At 37.8% G+C, this 17,949-nt stretch overlaps 1 long non-coding RNA gene across 1 annotated transcript in view; it reads right to left on the bottom strand.

Annotated features, from left to right (window-relative positions):
* LOC134168093 (uncharacterized) overlaps positions 1 to 17,949 on the bottom strand; it is a 339,651-nt gene that overhangs the window by 199,118 nt on the left and 122,584 nt on the right. The window contains exon 2 of the long non-coding RNA XR_009966403.1: positions 15,651 to 15,704. This is a non-coding gene — a long non-coding RNA (uncharacterized LOC134168093). The remainder of the gene's footprint in view (positions 1 to 15,650; positions 15,705 to 17,949) is intronic.

Here is a 17,949-nt window from a genome sequence, read left to right on the forward strand (position 1 = left end):
GACAAAGGAGGAGGACGCACATGGGCCATTGAAGCTAAGTTAGAAACCCAATTGACAATGAATTTGTCAGCGCACTGGCAATAAATTGACCAAATTAGTTTTCCTGCTCATCTTATACAAAGAAATAAATCTAACTGATGTAAAAGAACCACTTCTAAAAAGGCTATGGCCATAGAAAACCTGAACTGCTATTAGAAGACTAGCAAAGGCATGAAAAAAGAAAAACCTGCCAGTGTCTTGCTAGTATTCCCTTAAAGGCAGAAATTATCATCATGTTCTTGTATTACTCAGTGAAAGCATTCCCTCTGAAAGCATGTGATAACTATTTGTAGCTGCAGAACGCTGTCTGCTTCAATTCTAATTTAGCGTGTGGCTTACCTAGCCTCCACATCATTAGTGCTTACATAGATAACGTTCCATATAAAAAGCAAACCGGTTCCTCAAAAATTCTGCAAGGAAATTGCCGTGTAAGTGCCAGCTGAAAAGAAAGGCAATATTGTGCTACTCGGAGACTTTCACCAGCGCACAGCACAGAAGGCGAAGACACTTTTTCTGGGGCTCTTATCTCACCTACATGCTTCACACGCTGAAATGACATATGCTATAGAGAGTCGGCAACGTATGAATTTTCCTGGCAACTCTAAACAGAAACAAACTGTATAGCCTTGACATTGCTTCATGCTATGTTGCCTGAGACACAAACTCAATTAACTTTTCACAAAGTTCAATAGAGATTCTACGGGATTGCTAAGATCACTGGGATCAAGATGCTCCTCCATCTTCTTTGGAAGCACAGCAACACATCATCATAGTACCAGCCACAAACAACTAAATGGGCTGGAGAGACATTTTAAAATAACATATGCCATAGCTCTCAGAAGAGCCTACTTCAACAGTATCAGGGAGCTATAAAGCATTTTGAAACTATTTCTTATAATTTAAACATTTGTATATAGCTCCTGCTATTGCCTTTTAAGCATTCCTCTTAAATTCTATCATGTAAAAAGCATGAAGCTGGGAATATATTTTAAGAAAATATAGGAGCATGTACCTAAGCAGGGAGGGGAAAAAATACCACACCATCGAGCCATTTGTGAATCAAAAGAGTTACTGAATGGTGTTTTATGTCCTCCAATGTGAAGACCTGTTAGCTTCTTACACTTCCTGAAGATGGTCGTATTTTATGTGCCGTTAAGATGTGCACGTGAATAAGAAACCGCACCTCTTCTACTTTGATAAGCATTCCACCACGCAAAAGCTCACAAACACTTCCCTCACATCTATCCAGGAATCATTATTTTTAAAAAAATAATAGAAAATTGGCATTCTCCCATCAAATCTTTTTTTAAAGGGGAAAAAAAAGGCAGAAAGCAGCATCTTTTGCAGACCACAGCAGTTTTACTGAATGGCAAATGCTCATTACTATGCACTGATATGCAGAAGATTTACTGACAATTCCCAGTGTTCCCCCTTTCATAAACAGACTGTTGATGGCTGATGCATAATCCATCCAAGCAGCGCAATAAAAGGAAAAATATCACAAAATGTACACAGGGCCTTCCAAACACTAGGTGCCAACACTGCCACAGAGAGTAGACAATACATATTCTTGACTGCACACAACTCTCACAGTCAATCGCGTTATTTGTGAAGGAATGCAGACTCTGACACCTCACCCGCAGATTTCTGCCTTCTCAGAGACTTCTCAAGCATTACTGGAAAAGCACTCCTCTTCATTTAATGGGGTATTAAAACCAAGAAAAACTGTCCTGATATGATACCACTGAATGCAGATGGCTTAATTCCTTGCGGTGCATGGGATAATACCAGAAAAAATATTACCTTATATGATAAATCTACTCAAATCTGCCTAGAAAGCCCAAGTCAAAACACACCAAATCCTATGGAATGTGAATGCAACAACAAATCATCAATTGGGATAACACTTTTTGGCCTCAAGTCTTATTTGTAGAGAAGTTCTTCATGATAAATATTTGATTTTCATGTCTATACATACAGCTTCTAGAATACTGGTTGTCCTAATGTCAACTTAGGCCTCTGGGTGTTTTTGTAATGCAAGCCCAGATGTAATGAGAGCTGGAGAAGTATTTATTATGAATAATTTGTGGCAAGTTTTAAGATTTGTTTTGAAACCACCTGCTCGCAAAGACGTGCAATTCACAGCAGCAAAACACTATCTGTGAATCAATCACTAGACATTATTCCAATGCAACCAAAGCTCTCCCCGCGTGCTCCAGCAGTCAGTGAGGCTGGCCATGCTTGCTGGAAAGCACGGAGCGGCTGGCACAGCCATGCAGGATCCCTTAGGAGTACAGAGAGCAAGAGCCACTGATGCAGAACCCAGTCAGGAAGGGCTGGCAGGAACAGCTACAAGTGAACAGATCCAGTAGGAATAGTCGGTAGCAAAGACAGGAACACCTGCTCCTGGCCACTAACGCTATGAAGATCTGCAACACAGACGGCCAACTCTAACTCGACTCCATTATCTAACAGAGGAACCATGGTTAAAGAGGTTTTGCCTAGAGCCCAGGAAACTCAGGGCCCAGTTTAATCACAGAATCACAGCCTGGTTTGGGTTGGAAGGGACCTTAAATTCCATCCAGTTCCAACTCTCAACTAGACCTGGTTGTTCCAAGCCCATCCAACCTCTTGGCTGTCTTGGCAAGACCCTCTTCCCCAGCAGGTCTCCTGCCTTCCAAGATGTTCTGAGGGAGAAGACAGGAGAAGTGAGGAAAAAGAAGGGTCAGGAAATCCAGCTGGAAAACTATCTCAGAAAGATGAGCTTTCTGTATTTTAGTCTTGTCAGAGGTGACAGCTGCTGTAGGACTGGGACATCTGCCACAAGATCCTCACTCTCCACTCTTCCCAATTCCGTCTCCAGCAACAGTAATAGGGGCAGCAGTTATCTGTGTTGGCAGGAAGGCTTTAGGCTAGTCTGTCTCCTCATTCTGATGCACCAGGAAATCTGACAGCCTATTTCCTTGCACCCTGCAGTGTGACAGTGACATATGCCTACCTGCTTAAACTCTGAGCTGACACTAGTTGGTTTCCTGTAACCACAAAAAACAAATTTGGGGTGGGATCTAAAGAGTGAGGACAGGAGTCAGTCCATCTCAGTAATTCCATTCTCAATGGCAGGAAAAAAGATTTAGTTGGGATGATAGCCAATTAGGAGGGTGGTTGGGGTAGAGGACAAGAGATAAGTAATTCTGCCTCTTTTGGTGCAACAGATTTTTCAACACAATCTGTTACTGTGCTTACTTTCTCCTCCCCCTTTTTCCCCTTTGTTTTCTTTCAAAACCAATAATCCTTTCTTCTCTCTTCCCCCATGTCAGTATGATATAAAAGCAACCCTTCAGTGCAACAGTCCTTCATGTATTTAAAACCAAAGCCAATGCAGGAGTTAACAGAAACTAAGGGCTCATTCACCTTTAACTTCATGTTTCAAGAAACTTCATTATTACATGTAATACAACCCTTGGCCTGCTTTATATTCTTGTTAGTCTATTTTCAGTACAAGTCCTTTATGATAACATTCAAATATCTCACTGCCTTTTGCTCCTCAAATATGAAATCTAACCCTTGTTTATGACATACCAACTAATACTGTGCAGCTGTAATTGTAGGAATGGGATGTCACTAACACAATTTTATCTGTTTCAGTGAAGGGTAAACAAAGAAAATGACAGAAACAGATAGGAAGTTCTGCTCTAACTTTCATATTTTAGAAACTTTTCATTATGTAATTCTTATTCCGTTTTGGTTACAAATTTAAAAGAGGTATGAGAGTATTACTACCCACAGGCTTACCGGGATATGAAACTTTCCTCTGTGAAATCTGTGGCTCTATCACAGTAACTGAACTATGCAGAAATGTCAGCAACATGTTGTCATTGTTATTAATGTCTGAATTGAATCAGATTTACAACTGGAAAAGAGAGAGCACCTAATTCCAGCCTAGGAACATTCACTGTGCTGTCACTGCTGCTAGAGCTGCCTATGTCCCTTTTATAAAACTAAATTTGTTCATTTCTTTAATGCTCAGAGGGGAATTTAATTACAAAGTAGAAACACAAGGAAAAAATTGCACAGGCCATTAAATATGTATTAAGTAGCATATTCAGTATTAGCTTTTCAGTTCTGCATACAATGACATCAGCTAAATTAATATCCTATTTCTAAACCCAGACATATGCATTACAGTTACTTCTATCAGGATATATAAAAGGTTACTAACCATCTGCATCCCAGGCTGCCTTCCTCAGTTACAAGACAAACTAAAGTTTTGAATTTCCACTGCATTTAAGACATTGATTTATTGATATTTAGGAAAAGAAAAGAAAAACAAACCCACAAAGGTCAAATCGATAGATAAGAACAATTGTAACAGTAATTTGTGGCGGGTAGAACTGGTAAGTGAAAACACGACTGATAAGGTCAAGTTCAGTACTTCATTTTGCTTATTCCACCCACATGCTTGAAAAGGCTATAATCTTTGCCATACTCTGCACATGGCATGGCAGGGCTCTTCATCTTACTAATACAGGAAACCAAATGAGAGTAAAGAAAGAAGTTTTCAGCAAAAGTAGAAAGATTAAACTGAAACTCCTTCTCTGAAGCAACACTTAAAAGGAGCACAAATTGATGTGGACCATTAAATAGGGGTCAGGCAGCATCAGCTTTCTTACTAAAAAGTTGCAATTAAAAGGATACAAAATGTCACAAGAAAGGGTACCTGCATTTTTCCCTTTGAAATGTGTTTCCATGATATATTTTCTTTAAATAATTACATAATTGGACCATATGCTGTATGGAAAGCAACTCGATCATGAACTTGCTTTGGGTTCCTAATTGCTGCCATGGCTAATATTGGCAGCCTCAATGATTAAAATAATCTTCAGACAGACATACACACAAATGTGTGGTTTTAACTAACACAGTTTGCTTCTAATTATTTGCCTTATGTCAGTTGATAATTTAGGATATACATAGGACACATTTCCCAATTAATCTCTCAGAACCCTGAAGCAAGAATTTCTTTTGTATGTAACAGCTGGCATTTTCAAATAAAGTCCAAAGCTGGAGTTCAAAAACCCTCTAAGATAACTTGGAAAGCAGCTTTTGTAATACTGCAAACCTGAAAATGCTGCTATTAAAAATGAGTGATTTCCAGCCTAAATAATGCAATTTTAGATTAATGAAAGCAACAGACCAACAGAGAATGAACACTTGCTTCAAGAAATGTGCAGCATGTGCTTTGATGGTGACAGAACACTTTACAAACCTGAAAGGTTTCCAGCTAAAAAAAACAGGCACAAACCAAAATGACCAGTGACAACTTTTGAAAAGCCCTAAGTAGTTAGGGCTCAACATCTCTAAAATGTTGTCACTTTTGGTATCCGCTGTTAAAACTGATGAACAAAAATGACAACAATTATGACATAGGAATAGACTTTATACAGCCTTCTTTAAGCAAAACTCAACCAATTTCCTTATCTGTAAATAGCAATTTTTGTTAGTTCTACTTAGGTTCACCTGGCAAGCATCAACCTGATGAAGACAAACTGAAAACCGGTTTTACCAGACTCACAATAGAATCTCTAGTCATGACCACAAAGATGCACACACATTTTTACTTACTCCATATCAGTCTAAAATAGTGCATTTCAAGTTTTGTCTTTATTTTCTCCAGACCAGCACAGTGATTCTCAATTTTCTATGTCTCCCTCCAGTAGCATAAAGCTACCAGCTCTTTTGAAGATGGTCTCTCAATCTTCCTTGCTGGAGCTTGACTACTTCCCACAAGTAAACCACAAGATAGAATGAGACACTCCTATGATAGAGGTACACACCATGTGGTTAGTGCTTGTCATGGGATATGGAAAAGAGCAGATGCAGGATATGATGACAGCATCCTAATCCCCTAGGTTAGCATGCTGAGCTATTTCAAGTCTTGCATTTGCCATTACAACACTTAGAACTTTGCCCTTTGGACAGGTAGAAAAATAGTTGTGAAAAGACATTTACATGGCCACAATTTCACAAGACAATGTTTCACTGCCTCTATTTACATCTTGGAATCCTAATTGAGACTCAAATACACCACATTTACCTCAGCAACTTCAAGTGCGGATCCATCCAGTGAGGGGAATTACAAACTCCTAAATTTCACCAGACAGAAAACGATGTTGCATCACAGGTTAGTTACTGGTTTCCCATGTCCCATTTTGACGTGTGGTGGTTTACTGGTTCTTTTAATGAATTTATTCTGTTGCTATGGTGACAGTTCATCTCTGCCATTAGCAGCAAACCACCAAGGCACACCTTTCTGTAAACAATTGCAATATTCTGAGACACAACAATTAAGAAATTGGATTAGCTTTGAGGAAATTAATGCACAACCTCACAGTAAGAAGCCCAAATAATCTTTACCTCCTTACCACATTTATTTTTGTCATTAGAGTGAGCATGGCTAAGGAAATGCAGTCATCTGAACAAAGCACCTGGATGAACGTACTATCCAAAGCCTGCGGAGAAGAGGCTGCTGCGGTGATGATGGGACAGAAGAGATGAAGTTAAATTACTTTTTCTCTACTTCTAACCCATTTCAGTAGGTATGTAATAGTGGCATGCCTATAACTTTAATAAAATAGTGGGATGGGTATTAAATTGAGAAAACTATGCATTCTAGTTAGAAATCTTTTCATAACATATATTAAATGCCTCCATAGGAAGCCTGAACTGAAAACTCTATGCAGCCCCCAGAATACGTTGCAGCCCCACTGAGGGCAGAGTGCTGGCCTGAAGCTTGTGCTGCGATGGTGCAGACTCAAATCTCTCTCCTCAACACTTCACTTCATTACACCATTATCCATTCTTTTCACTTCATTATTTTCTATTGGGAGAAGGCATACACAAGACCATTTAACTTGACCAACAGCTTTCAATGCTTCAGTAGATTGTCTCCACCGGATCATTTATTTTTAGTATTTACCATTAAATGCAATCTAGCAAAGTACTGAATAAAAGTTGAATGCTTTTGTTCATATTTCAACACTCTTCAGAGTTTTTCACTTCTCTCACAATCTGAAGTTTCATGAAGTCTTCTTTAAATTATCCATTTTACCATGCTTATTCTTCCAAGTAGTTTGAAGAAATCACCTATTTCTGCACTGTTCTTTATGCTCACCAGTTAATCATTTTCATTTGCTTTATTAATTCAATTTAATTGAGTTACAATATCATCGCTAACAATTTCTTAAACATTTCAAATTACTCTATTAAATGATTCACTGTGTGTTACATTGATAGTTAAATTCCTTTGGGCATTTTAATATTCTCCCAACATCAGCTGCTTCATAATCAAACTTTTGTTTCTTTACTTATTCTTAAGGCGTATGTTCAGATAATACCATGATCATCACTTCCAATGTGCTCCTTTTTGATTAGACTTGTCTTCTTCACAGGATTAGCTCCTAAACAGCCTTTGACTACATGGATTGCTCACAAATTGTCTAAAGTAATGCAGTATTATCATTAAAAATATATATTTGGAATAATGTAGCAATCAAAATCTCAAGAATTAAAATCCTCCATGATCAAAGTTCTGGCTCTCTTGCAGACTCTTTTTTTCTTCTAAATCAGCAATATATTTTATTATCTGCTTTTCTTAACTGCCCTCAAGGGCTCTAACAACTGGATTACTTTATTGTTCTTATCTATTGAAGTTTCCTGACGTGTCAGCCAAAATACATACCTATTTCTCTGTAACACAATCTCATACCAATGGAATCAAAACATTGCTTTGGTTTTTCTTGTTTATCCTACAGTAAAATGTTGCATTTTTCAATGTTAAAATGTCAGTGATCTTCCTTCCTGGAAAAGCTCTGATTTATGTTTAGTAGACTGCATTGGGTATGGTCTTGGCATTTACTCTAGAGAAAGAGAGTGTGGCGTTTTGTTTTCTTCACATTTTCATCAATTCTTATAGTTTAAGCATTAAAGGGGTCCTAAAGTTGAACTTTACCTTCATTTTTCCCCTATTTTCTTCATATCTAGTCTAGAAGTATCTGCTACATAATTTAAGTCAACTTGTTTTCTCCTCACACGACTCCTGTGTGGTTTTCAGCTGTAGTTTTACCGGTGTCACTGCTCCACATGCATGCAAAATCGCTCAAAAACCAGACTGTAAACCTGTATGACCAGCAGCTCCCATCACAGCAGGATCATCTTTATACTGTGTTACAGGAGAAAGAACTAAAGATAAAGACAGATATGACTATGATATTGGTAAGGAGGTGAAAAAGCCCTGCCAGGCAACTCTATTAACCACTGCATCTGAGTCAGATAGAGAGAAATAGAAGTACCGCAACCATTATGGGATATACATCCAAGGAACAATGGCCCCTGAGTACCTATAACACAGAGGAATTACTATGCCATGAGTTGGTGGCAACACATTACAAATAGTATTTCCAACTGATAGTTTCCAACACACAGAAAACAAAGTATCTTGGAAAAGTGAATATGCTACAGCTCCAGATGTTAGAGGTCTACACTGCTTGTTTTCATCATAAAACGTGCCTCTTAAAGTCTTCTGTGAGGTAAGGGAAACCTCTTATGCTTCTGATACCATCCCTCTAGTCAGCGAGCAGTTACTTTTGAACAATTATAACACAGTATGTAAAAGGTGCCATCTAGTCCCCACTAAATCCTGTTTATGATTCATTTTCATCAACAACATTAATACACCAGCAAAGACAAATTCCATTTAATATCATCTTAAGTACTTCAGGTTTCTCTAAACCAGCATATTGCTGCAATATGCTTCTGCTGCTGGGAGACAAGATCTTCTGTATCAAAAGTATACTAATCTTTTAAAAGATGTCTGGGGACGGCAGGATTTGGATTTGCTTTGTCTTGATAAACAGCTGTGCTGGAAAATCCAAGACCAAAAGATTGAAGATGAATATCCAGAGAGTACAAGATCACCTATATGCCAGTGAGAGAAGCCAAGCAGGGACAGGCTATAGAGCTTTTCTATTGACTCACAGTATGAAGAATCAACTTTTTCATCTTACCTGCTATGAAATTAATCAGATTTTCACATTAGAGTAGTACAAAGAGTTACAACCTGTGTAATTTCCTGAGCTCACTGGATTTTCTTTTGTCTGGCACCTTCTGTGCTGCCCAGTGTCATTCCCATTTTGTTCATAGGCTTTGACAGTGTGAGCACATTTTCTCTCCAGAGCAGACAGCCCCCAGCTGTAGCTTTCCACACTGCGAAGCTAACAGTGAAGCTAAATCAAGATGTGCCTTAAACTTGTCCTTGAAGTGCACTGTCTGTAGACTGACCTCTCAGCTATTTGCTATGATTTTGTAACAAACCAAAGGGTGGGAATGACGACTTCTAGCACCTTTTCAGTATCTCCATCCCATAACTGAACCAAACCAGATGAACCTACAAGAATACCACTACAACACTATTTAATTACACCCTCAGAATTGAAACCCTTTGCCACAAACATTCAGGCATATATGGATAGTAACTATGGAAATGGCTGAGATCTTGATGTAGCAGCTATGTATTTGTCAGAATTCTGCAACTGTATAGAGCAGTAACAACAGATGGCTTTGCAGAAATTTACTTCTGTTTGAAGTTCATTGATTCTCATTCTAGACACTTTTATTTCACCAGACAGTAGGTTGCTGAGCGGTTTTACTACTGATCATCATGTTCTCAAGCAGCAGGCTGCTGAGTAAAAAGTTACACTAACTAGAACTAATGAGCAGCAAAACATGTTAGCACAGGTACAAGCAGTGGTCAAACGGTGGCAGGCGCAGGACATGAAGAGGAATGTGTCCAGTATTTCAGACTGACTTTGTTATTTTAATGTTTAGAAAGAGCCATTCAGATTCACTGTGCGGAGAATATCACATTAACCTGATAAACCGATATATTTTAACACACGTTAAATGGATAAACTGATCTATTTTAGCACAACGTTAAAATGCACATATACCATATGAACTAATCCAGGAAAGAAAACAAAAAAAAGAAAATTGTATAAAGAAGCCCAATTTTAACCTGTTACACTTTTCTTCTCCTTATAAACAGCAAATGTAATACCCTCCTTCTTTAGCAACGCCCTGTATTAACTTCACCTTTTAAAAGCAATTAAGTACCCTGATAATTCCTTCCATATACTTCTAACTCATGTGAAATTGTTCCCAAACTGAAGTTCATTTCCCTTTTTTATTCTGCACTTTGTTCCCTGGTTCTTTTACTTTTCATGTGTTTGTCAAATCCTTCTTGGATCTTACCATTTCCTTCCTTTCCAACGAAAACGTAATTAATTCCTGAAGGACTCAATTAAGATTTTGAGCAAAAATTGTGCTGCAGGAGTGGGACAAGAAAGTCTGGTGCAATGCCCAACTAGTGACGATTAACAATGCTACTGATATATCGCTGAAACCACAAATCATCCCAATCCCTGCAGAGAAGAATGAGTACTTTAAAAGTTTAGTACTCATTTATTACAATGCAATACCATACTTGTGCCGAGTAGACCTAACCAAAGCCTTCTTGTGATACCTCTGTGCTGTTTTGAGAGCATACTTATTGCCACATAGCTGCCTTGTGACTAAAATGATTAAGATTACCTTGTTATAACCAAATTTGTACTGGAACACACCTAACATTATCACAGCTATAACTTGGCTTGAGTTTTTCACTTACTGACATCCTTAATCATCCTGGGTGTCATAACATGCAAGCATTAGAAAGCAAAATCATCCTCTTATGCAGGTGACCGGGTACTAACTTTATATATCACCCCTTTAGGTGAACACAAGCAACTGCACTTTCAATAGCATCACCTACAGTTTGCCCCTCTGCTTAGGCTACCGACTATCTCAAAATAGTGATCTTATCGCAATCTTAAAAGATGTTTATCTAGAAAGACTGAAGGCTCCTTACATCAGGCCACAGAGTGCCCACAGGCTTAGTAACGCATTTTTTCCCATTGCACAGTAATGAAACTTACAGAAATTTATAAAAATACATAGCTAAATAAATTACTTAAAATACTAAAACATTAATATTACACAGATCTGCATTTTGGGACTTCATAGCATCAAAATACTGGAAAAGACAACAGCCATCTTCTATTATATCTTCTAAGATAATAAGCTGCAAAGAGTGTAATTAGAAGCGCTCTTAAGAAATTGAGTTTTTTTCATGTAGATTTTAAGGACAACAATGGTGTGAAAGGGAGCGTGAGCTTCTCATGAGCTCAAGAAGTGTAAAATAAGAAGAATATAAAATAGTAACAAAAAATGTTACTTTTTCAAAGCTGAGCAAAAGCCCGAATACACAATCTAATGAAAAGAGATAAAAATCTTACAGACCAATGTAGAAATATTTGAGAAACCAGATCCAAGATTAAATCCTCAGGCTACACGGGCTCCTATATGATCTGGGTGAGAAAGAGCTGGTTAATTTTCTTGAAAATTGGATTGCAAAAGCTTAACAGCTTGCAGTTGAAGATGACCCACTTTGCGTTGAAAAGGCATACAGGAAACCTTTAAGAAAAGAACAGAGGAAAGGAGGGGGAAAGGAAAAAAGAAATCCTGAGTAGGAGGTAGCATTATGCTTGGCGTCACAGATCAGAGATATAAGGGAAGGATCCTCAAGGCAGCGTATAAAGATAGTAAACTTATCTAATATACTTAATGTTTTCATCTTTATTTTCTTTCTTCTGCCTCAAGCGCTATAATTGCAGCAAAGATTCAAACTAGCCCTGCCAAGGAAGAGAAGCGTCCATTTCTGCGTCTATTGCAACAGGAAGTAAGTTTGCACATTTCTTTTCCCCCAAAAGATTGGGAAGGACAGGATATGCATACCTGCTACATCATGCTCTGTCATTTCAAAGACATGCCTTTCACACATTCAGAGCTCTACAGCTCTGAAAAATCCCTATAGCCAAACCAACAAGCATAACCTAATAGATCATAGAACTAATGAGACTTCATAATTGAGTTTTAAATCTTCTTTAGAGGAACATTCCTTTGACGCAACAATTTCCAGTCAGCTCCAGGTTTTGATCTTCACCAGTGAATGTCAAGCAATACCAAATAACAAGCAACAAACCTTCACTTCCAAGCTGGTAATGACCACAAATGGACCGATTTCTGCAAATTTCGCACTTGTTCACCACCTCTGAAGACAAGATCTGAGATACTGTCACTGATATGAACATTGAAATAACTGAGTCACTTTGACCTTTCTTTCATCATAGGATGCTGTTCAGCAGCTTTTTTTTTCCTCTCCTCTCTTTCTAAATTCAAAATTCCGTGACAGTCTCTCAAACCATACAAAATCCCCCAAACCAACAGGCTTTCAACAGCTCTATCAAACAAGCTCTTCTATATTTGACACCTACTGGAACGATCCCAACCAACCTCTGAGATACTGGCAGGTATCATTACCTGACTTTCTACTACTATTAGGAAAGGCCAAAAGATAGAACTGTAACTTTTTTAATGTAATAAGGAGATTTTCATGCTTCATGTTCTTTTTTTTCTCATACTAATTTTCTTACTTGTTTCAACTTACATAAATGAACACGGGATTATACAAGATCCCATTTATATTACATCTCATAGTTGAACAGCTGCCCCAAAGCCTTAATTAAAAGCATTCAAATATTGTTAGTTTTCAAGCTTTCCAGGAACATTTTCTGTCATTCTACGGTTTCTTGAACTGCTTTCGCTGCCATTCTTTTTTGTAGATCATTTTTCTCCCAAGTACCAAGTTGTTCCAGTCCTTCCTTCAGAGATGTATTGACATTACTTATTTAAATCACTATTTATCCCATGTATTCAGTTTTAAGATACATAACTGGCCTATAGTTGAAACAGTCGATGCCCAGATTTCTTTGGAAGTTCTGCATAAATATATAGTCTGATTTACTGCATTTAGATCTTTATTTAAATGAAACATGATGTTTCTCACTGACGTTCACGAATGTAATGAAGGAAAAAAAGAAGCTACTTCATTTTTGCTACTTAAATTACTTAAATGAGTTTTGAAAAGATTTTCAGTTACTTTGGGGGATTTGTTTCTTTTTTAACCACTTCTAAAGATCTTTGAATCAGTTAGTTGGAAAGCATTGGGCTGCATTCAAAACTATAAAGCAGAGTGCATAATTTAAGGAATATAACCTTTGTGACAATTATTTGATATTTTTTCTTTAGATTGCCAAATCATGTGTGTTTTGAAGTATTCTCTTGTGAGTGTATGTAATGAAAGAAATTCTATTTCAGCAGGTAATTTTTCCGGTGATTTGCTTGCAGCAAAACAAAATGCTTCACAAAAAGATGATAGAAAACAATGTATTAGTTCCTTTTTTTTCTTCTTCTTACCATTCTTACAGTTGGAAACTAGTGACTTCTTTTATTGCTGACTTATAAATACAGTGGCATTTTGCTTTTTTCCTGCAAAGATAATACTGCACCAGGAACCTTCTGTAATATTACTTGTCTTAGAATCACAGAATGGTTTGGGCTGGAAAGGATCTTAAGATCATGCAGTTCCAACCCCTCTGCCATGGGCAGGGATGCCTTCCACTAGACCATGTTGCCCAAAGCTCTGTCCAACCTGGACTTGAACACTGCCAGGAATGGAGCATTTACCACTTGTTTGGACAACCTGTTCCAGCACCTCGTCATGAGAACTTTGTCCTTATATCTAACCTGAATTTCCCCTGTTTAAGTTGTTCTATCACTACAGTCTCTGATGAAGAGTCCCTCTCCAGCATGTTTGTAGGCCCCTTCAGATACTGGAAGGCTGCTATGAGGTCTCCACGCAGCCTTCTCTTCTCCAGGCTCAACAGCCCCAGCTTTCTCAGCCTGTTTTCATACGGGAGGTGCTCCAGTCCCTGATCATCCTCGTGGCCTCCTTTGGACCTCCTCCAACAGTTCTGTGTTGAGGACACCATAACTGCACACAGCACTCCCAAACAGAGTCTCATGAGAGCAGAGGAGCAAAATATACTTAATTGCATAATTATTAGTATTAGCATCCTAGGCATCTACCTGATTATATTCATCTACTTCCAGATTGCCATTCCCACCCACAATATGCAAGAAATGCAAATCTACCTATGATATATTAGAGATACAGAATTCAATACTTTTTAAACTGAGCAAAACATTCATTCACTTCTCAACTGCCTCAGTTCTTGGAACTGCAACATACCCCTTGATACAGACTTTAATCTAATTCACTAAAAACTCATCACTCTTCATGTCTACTTTTCATACCATGAGATTTTCTTTTCTAAATGTCTGACTATACCTTCTGGATCAAGTACGACCTCATACCAAGTATCAAGTTTGGTTCCATTTCTTGTTATCCCTACCTCAATTTCTGCTCAGATATAAGTACATTCTGTGGTAGCAACAGCTTCACAGTTCTCTCAACTCCACTAGCAAAGCTGTTTTACCCGCCCCCCTTTTCATAAAGTACATTTTCGGTTGCAGGCATTTAAAGCCAGCTCCTTCAGTTCAGTTTAAGCCATCTCATGTTCCCTTTTAAGGTCTGGGGTTTTTCTTTCGTGATTTCCACAGAAACAGAAAAAACAGTTCTGAACTGTGTAGCTTCCAGAAGCCCTGGCTGTTGACATACTGAGACTACAATCACAGGGATCCACTGAGCTTGGCCTGGGAGGAGGGAAACAGATTTAAGGCGGCAGGCATATGTCTGCTATGTGCTGTTAGCCTAGTGATCCCTTGGACTAGGGGATGGGCTGCCTGGGGAGCAGCATGTATACGCAGTTTTATAACAAAGCAGACAGCTGTTCTTGTTGTTCCTTTGATATGTTATCAACCAAGACACAGAGTACTACTAGAGAGAAAACTGGAGGCACTTTTACAGCTCCCTGTATGCCATTTCCTTCTACCCATCTCCACATGATTCACCTCAACATCAGCATTCATCCTTTCTCACCACTATGTTTGTTACTAGCTGACACTGACACATCATCTACAATACAATATGGGCATTTTAAAACCAAAACCCTAAAAAACCAAACAAATCAACCCCAAAGAAAATGAGGCCTGTAGTTCTAAGCACCCACAGCAATACAACTAAGCAAAATTATTGACACTCTGTGCAACACCTATACATGCACCCCTATTTCACCTTATTTCCTTTCTCCAACTGCTGTGAATATTTTAAAACATGCTGTTAGGCCACAAAAATAGGCAATAATGAAAGCATGCAAAACATAACTAATTACCTAAAAGCAAATTCTCCAAATTCTATTTATTTCCACTTAATCTGTAAGACTAATGTGATGAAGGAACATCAGCAACCCAGCATCATTTGTTGTCCTACACCACGAAGGACAAACTGAGACAAACTGTGAAAACTGGAAGTACCACACTGATACAAAGGGAAAAATTTCCATGCAATTTAAAACATTCTGTTCTCATGAAAGTAAAACCACAAGAACACAATTTCATAAGAGTACAGAGCCTTCTAAGCAGCAGAACATGAGGCAAAAATTGAATCCAAAGCAGCAAAACAAGATCATTAACATTAATTTATGTCCTTAAAGTCTTACCTTGTCTTTCTAGATCTTGATTGTGAAGCTACATCAGTGCCCTTTATACCCGGACTGGAAGAGAGGGGAGAGCAATGCTTAGTACACGCAAACGATTACAATTGATAAATAAGAGCTGTCAGCAACAGTTTCATTTCAATTTAATAGTTAAATATTTCGATTCTCTATGATCAATACAATTAAACATTAAGGGCAAAATTATTTTTCTACCTCTAAGCAGAGGAGAAAAACACATTGAGCTCATTCTGGTGTCTTAAAATTTCTGTCATTATAACAGTTTTTAATTTCATATATTTTCACTCTCTCACAATTGACAAGATTTTTCCCAAACAGAAAAGAATGGCTCTTGTGCCTATAGGCAACAGAGTACCCGAGGTTTAACTTCTAATAGGACAACGGTGTTTGTAAGGACAATACAGAAAAGGTCAAGACAAAAAACACCAACACAGTGCCTCACGTCTTACACAAACATTCCTATCCATGCAAAATGCACATAAGCTCCTATCAAGACAAGAGGGATCAACTTTAAACCACTTGGAACAATTTGCACACACTTCGCAAACTGAAGAAGCCATGCCGCATTACAGAGAAGTCCAATATGAAGATCCAATATTAAGCACAATGAATAATTATCTTATTAGTAAATGTGCTTAAGCCTATCAGCATCATCAAAACATAGCCATTTCCAGATCACCTAGAAAACCTTTTTCCTTTGTCTGCAAACCATTCCACTACTGCATTAACAATAAACAAGCTATTTCTGTAATTGCTATTCATGCTAAATTAAAATCCTTCTGAAAACATGTATCTATCAATTCAGAGGGTTATTCAAATAAAAACAGAAAAAATGAGAGTAGCAGAAGAATTCAAATCCAGAGCTTAATCATCACAGACACAGCTCACTTTATTTTGACCAGTCAGCTCTTAATAGTTTAGCTTAGTAAGACAAAAGTCAATTAGTACTTCTTTAATAGACTAATCATTTTGCATTTAATTGTCATATCAATAATACTGGCATATCCCCACAGCAAAGTCAATAGTTATTACATCAACTAATTACAATCCGAGTTAAAAGGCAACTCACTGAGTGTTCTATTCACAAAACACAGATTCTTAGAACTAAAACCAGCTCTTCACAGCGGGGGGTAGGGGAGGTTCATTTTCTTCTGCGACTCAACCAAAAACATTGTGTAACTCCCTCTCACTAGACAAGTGACTTTTTGATTGGCATAATGAGAAGAACAGTAAAACAGATGGGTCTTCTCTGAAGTTGCACAGGATTCCCACTGGATAATATAAAATGCTGACAGATAACAAAAGAATTCCACAGTTGTTATTCACTGCAGATTAAAATTTAAACATCATCTGAGCAAGCCAAGCATTTGAACTGTTTTTCTTAGCTTTGCATTATAAAATACAATAACCTAAATCAGGAATTAGATTGTTTAGGACTACGTTTCTATTAATGACCCCAGGAAAAAAAAAAATCTTATTTACAATCATGAGACTAGGAACACTACAAAGTTGCTTTACATTCTTCTGCTCTGAAGATAGTCTGGGGAACCACATGTGACAGTATTACACGTATCACTTGCCAAAGAGAGTAGTCAAAGCAGACACAAAGAAAGATCAAATATTGTACATTGCTGGACTTTTTTAGAACGATGCTATTGAACAAGTTGTTTTATGTATAAGGAAAGCCCCAAAACATCAGAGAATACAGAGTTTATCTGAGTGTTAGTCAAAATTGCTGTTATTTTTTTTTCTCTTTTCCTAGCAGATAAATAGTAATAATAATAGAAGAAATAAGATCTAGGATATCCAAACCCCAAGGATTTAGGGCTGAACTCAAAATGTAGGCTAAAACTGAAACATGAGAAGAGCCAACACCTTATTTGTAAAGGAAGGGAAAGCAAACTTATCAAATGTATATTTAAATGAATCTCCAAAAAAATAGAGACAAAAAAGAGCAACAAACATTGTAACAAGAGAAAAAAGGGTGTGATATTATTTTAGAGATGGATGATCAGTGATCTCTTGGGAATGCAATAGCTTGCAGAGGCTAAAGGAAATTTTGAAGTGCCTGAGATAAATAACCCTGTATTTCAAGCTGAATAACACCCCAGATAACAGCAGGAACACAGACATTCTTCTTGGACTGCAACTGCCATCCAAAAAGTATAGAATCATAGAATAGTTACTGTTGGAAAGGACCTCAGGATCATCTAGTTCCAACCCCCTGTATTTTCCCAGGTCCATTCATAAATCAATGAAATAATTGCCCTGTGAGCTGATACAC

Source organism: Pezoporus occidentalis, unplaced genomic scaffold, assembly GCF_034315485.1.
Source record: "Pezoporus occidentalis ecotype Australia unplaced genomic scaffold, CSIRO_AGI_Poc_V1 ctg30, whole genome shotgun sequence".
NCBI classification, from domain to species: domain Eukaryota; kingdom Metazoa; phylum Chordata; class Aves; order Psittaciformes; family Psittacidae; genus Pezoporus; species Pezoporus occidentalis.